This window comes from Pseudorca crassidens, chromosome 10, assembly GCF_039906515.1.
Source record: "Pseudorca crassidens isolate mPseCra1 chromosome 10, mPseCra1.hap1, whole genome shotgun sequence".
Taxonomy (NCBI): Eukaryota; Metazoa; Chordata; class Mammalia; order Artiodactyla; family Delphinidae; genus Pseudorca; species Pseudorca crassidens.
In genome coordinates, this window is record NC_090305.1 from 75,958,328 (window position 1) to 75,963,329 (window position 5,002).

General features: G+C 39.5%; 1 non-coding gene across 1 annotated transcript; it reads left to right on the plus strand.

The window, feature by feature from the left end:
* Nucleotides 1-3,068: 3,068 nt before the first annotated feature.
* LOC137233216 (U6 spliceosomal RNA) lies at nt 3,069-3,173 on the plus strand. Its single transcript, XR_010947378.1, has one exon. It is a non-coding gene; the product is annotated as a U6 spliceosomal RNA (small nuclear RNA).
* The last annotated feature ends 1,829 nt before the right edge of the window (nt 3,174-5,002 follow it).

Here is a 5,002-nt window from a genome sequence, read left to right on the forward strand (position 1 = left end):
AGTATCAGTTTCTTTGCCTTTTTCCATCGTCTAAAGGCTCCCTTCATTTCTTGGAGGCTTCCTCTATCTTCGAAGTCAGCAACAGGTTGAGTCTTCATGTCACATTTCTCTGATTTACTCGCTGCCTCCCTCTTCCACTTTTAAGAACTCATGTGATTAAAAACAGATCCACCCAGATAATCCAAGATAAGATCCCCAGCTCAAATTCTGTACCCTTAATTGTACCTGCAAAGTCTCCTGTGCCTTGTAACATAACATACTCATAGGTTCTGCAGATTAGAATATGGACATCTTTGAGGGGCCATTATTCTGCCTACTACAGAAGGCATGGAAAATGTTGGTAAAGGTGAAAATAAGTAGAGATGCTTCATTCTGTGTGGACAAATAGATACAATGTGACGCCATTTTTCTACTTATGGTGGTTATCTCTGGGCAGTGGAATTATGGGTAATTTTTCTTTATACATCTCTGTTGTCCAAGTTTTCTACATTACAAATAAAATACTTTTTTTAAAAAAAAAGCATTATATTTTCATTATTTAGGAGAATGTCTGAATTGTTAGGAAGGGCATGTTGAACTATTTCAGAGTAGTGTCATGATGTCTGCAACTCACTGTCGAAAGTTCAGAAAACATGGGGCTTCCCTGGTGGCGCAGCAGTTGAGAATCCGCCTGCTGATGCAGGGGACACGGGTTTGTGCCCTGGCCCGGGAAGATCCCACATGCTGCAGAGCGGCAAAGTTCAGAAAACACACAGATACATAGATAGATATGGCAAATATGGCGAAATGGTAACAACTTTTACTCAAAGAGGAATATATATGTGTGTTCATTGCAATTGTAGTTTTCCTGTACATTTGAAATGTTTTATAATAAAAAGCAAAACTTTAATGGACAGAGATTCTGTGTTGATTTCATATTATTCTAATTATCATTTTCAAGAATAACTTCAGAGTCTAAGAGTAAGAAGATAAGTCACAAAATCAAGGCACGTTTTCTTCGGCAACCATCTTTGCCACTGATACCAAATTATATAATTAGATTCCAAGAGCTAGAGAGATGGACCTGACTGGTTTCACTTGAAAAGGTCTCATTTCTATAGGGATGCTTGTTCGCTGTCAGTAGCCCACTAATTTCTCCTAGCATTTCATGTGTTGTGCTTGTTAACATGCTGGACTTGTACAGAGGAGCCTGGGTTCTCAAAGCAGTATGCCCAAGGTGGGACCAGCTCTATAATTTGACAAGCCCAGTACAAAGTAAAACTGAGGGACCTTTCGTTTAAAAAGTATTAAGAATTTCAAGACAGCAGAGTCCTCAAGCCCCATGTAAGGTCACACATTCATGAAATCAGCCCTACAGAAAGCCCAGCAGATTCCAGCAACAGTCTTCTCCCACCAAGCCTCATATGCTGAGCATGCTCGGTGGGAATGGGGGTGGAGGAAGAGCAGGCACTGTAGACTCATTTTACTGCACAGTCTGTTTACTCCATTTCAGCCAGCCGTCTTAGGGATGCTTAAGATCAAAGATTCCTAAGAAATCTATGAATTCTCCAAATTATAACCGTTCAGTGAAATGCTTTTGACCATTATCTATGACCGTGTTGTACAGTTGTAGGAACAATGCATTTATGTGAAAGAAAAGCTCTAACGGAGCTTATCAAAAGGAAATACAAATAATTACATTAAAAAACGATGATTTTGGGCTTCGCTGGTGGCGCAGTGGTTGGGAGTCCGCCTGCCGATGCAGGGGACACGGGTTTGTGCCCAGGTCCAGAAAGATCCCACATACCGCGGAGCAGCTGGGCCCGTGAGCCATGGCCGCTGAGCTTGCGCGTCCAGAGCCTGTGCTCCGCAATGGGAGAGGCCAGAACAGTGAGAGCCCCGCGTACTGAAAAAAAAGACAAAAAACAAAAAAAAACCCCGATGATTTAAAATGTTATAGTCTTGGGACTTCGCTGGTGGCGCAGTGGTTAAGAATCTGCCTGCCAATGCAGGGGACATGGGTTCGAGCCCTGGTCTGGGAAGATCCCACATGCCACGGAGCAATGAAGCCCGTAAGCCACAACTACTGAGCCCGCGTGCCACAGCTACTGAAGCCTGCACACCTAGAGCCCGTGCTCCGCAACAAGAGAAGCCACCGCAATGAGAAGCCCGCGCACCGCAATGAAGAGTAGCCCCCGCTCGCCGCAACTAGAGAAAGCCCGCGCACAGCAACGAAGACCTAGCACGGCCAAAAATAAATAAAATAAAATAAAATGTTATAGTCTTCCTAGAATAAAGAATATACTTAAAATATTTTTTAAAAAACTCACTAGATGAACAAAACCACCACATAGAAAGTCTCTGATATTTTAATTGATAACTAAGTTATTTAAAAACAAACCCAAATGTACCAATAAAAATTCAGAAAGAAAATGCCTCATGTGGCTTTCTGACCCATCCCTTTTATTCTTAAGCATTTGCTGCATTCCAGCTAACATTCTTAAATTGATTATAAAAAGCAAGAGAACGCTTCCAGTAATCAAAAAGGGACTTACACAAGAGTGACAAAAATAAATAGAATTTCTTCTCTTCCTCTTCTTTCTCCCCTTGTCCAGGCTTTTTGCTATTGATATAAAGTATTTATCACTTTTAGGAATAAGACTCCTAGTGTTGATTTTCCCATTTCTGATAAATGATATGGTATTTTTTTAAAGGGCATGCCTCATATGGCTTAGAAAAACATCTGGAAGAATATAGCTAATAAACTGTTAATAGTAGCTAGCCCTAGGCTGAGGATTTGTGATGAGGATAGAGAGGATTTTTACTTTCCTTACTGTTGCTTATATGAATATATGCAATGAATATGTATTAGCTTTATCAATCAAAAAACAAAACAAAACAAAACAAAACACTAAAGAAAATTTTTAAAAAGAAAAAAACCCAAACAACCCAGCACGTACTTTAGATCTAGCATGGTGATTTAGGATCAGTCACTCAATCTCTTTAAGCCTTAGTTTCCTTACCTATAAAATGGGGTTAATACCACACAGAGATGTCATGAGGAAAACGTGTGGTAAATACACCCTCAAGTGCTCGCTTCGGCAGCACATATACTAAAATTGGAACGATAGAGAAGATTAGCATGGCCGCTGCGCAAGGATGACATGCAAATTCGTGAAGTGTTCTATACTTTTAAGAAAGGAAATTGAGTTATTTGTAGTGAGGTGGATGGACCTAGAGTCTGTCATACAGAGTGAAGTAAGTCAGAAATCGAAAAGCAAATACTATATGCTAACATATATATATGGAATCTGAAAAAAAAAAAAAAGGTCATGAAGAACCTAGGGGCAGGACAGGAATAAAGACGCAGACCTGCTAGAGAATGGACTTGAGGACATGGGGAGGGGGAAGGGTAAGCTGGGACAAAGTGAGAGAGTGGCATGTACATATACACACTACCAAATGTAAAACTGATAGCTAGTGGGAAGCAGCTTCATAGCACAGGGTGATCAGCTCGGTGATTTGTGACCACCTAGAGGGGTGGGATAGGGAGGGTGGGAGGGAGGGAGACGCAAGAGGGAAGAGATATGGGGATGTGTGTATATGTATAGCTGATTCACTTTGTTATAAAGCAGAAACTAACACACCATTGTAAAGCAATTATACTCCAATAAAGATGTTAAAAAAAATACACTTTCAATAAATGTACCTTCTCTGAGCCTCAGATTCCTTGCCTGCAAAATGAGGGAGCTGGATTAGTTGTCCATGATCCTTTTGAGAGTTAATCTTCTGATTCCCTCTTTTTATTTTCACAGAAAAAGACTGCTGAATGAAAAATAAATGTCTTTACTTGTCTTCAGGTAATTGTTCTTCTTTTATTTCCTGAAGAACCAGGAAGCCAAAAACCAATGAGCAGTACCTCTGGAATGTCTGGGCAGCTCCACCCTGGGCACCTGGGAAATGACAGGGTATTTCCACTCATTAGACTCTCCCTGATGAGGAGAGCTTTCCTTATTGTGAAGAAGATTAAACTTCAGTTTCAAGAAGCTAGTGTGTGCCATTAAAAATATTATATCCTCTCAATTTTAATCTTTGACTACTCCAGGTCTCCTCTTTAGTTAGTTTACTTATACGTATTTGCAAACCAGATACTCTACTTAAGCAATTATGCAAGTGTTCCATAATTCATGATATCATATGTCATTGGTTAAAATCCAATTAGATGAGTATCACTTAGGGAGGGTTGCATACTGAATGAGTTTACAGAGTAAACTCTGTAAGTTGAGCTGTCTCTTACACATCTCAAATGCTAATGATTGCCTATCTTTCATGGTACCAGGGTAATAATTTTACAATTCGTTCTTTGTTTTTCTTAGATTGAAAAGTAGCATGGATCATAGCAGTGGTAATAATGATCAGTTTATTAAAAAAGTAAAAACAATAAAGGAAGAGAAAGCTACCACATTGGGAAATACTATCATTCCAAATTTCTCAAAACATAACATGCTTTTTATTTAATTAAAATATTGTATGGATACAGAATCGTAGAGAGGAACACCCACATGGCTTAGAATTCAAAATATCTCATGTATGAGATGTCTAATTTAAGCCTTTTCTGTGCCTACCAAATACCAGTGGGTGAGGAACGCCTTCATTGCCATTTTAGCATTTCCAGCACCCTGTGTAGCTTGGTGAGATTCTTTACCCTTCCAGGTTATAGCAGTCCTAGCTTTTCTTTGAAAAAAGTGTGAAAAAGCATATTCTATTTAACGTTAATTTTAAGAGATTGTAGTAGAACTCAACATAAAGAGACATTTTTTTGTTTCCACATTTATGAACAAGCTTCTCCATATACAAATTAGAGACATTACAACTTGCTCCTTACTGTATGTAGAAGGCTGGAAGAATTCTGTTTTTTTCTTTTAATTTATTTATTTTTGGCTGTGTTGGGTCTTTATTGCTGCACACAGGCTTTCTCTAGTTGCAGCGAGTGGGGGCTCCTCTTGTTGCAGAGCACGGGCTC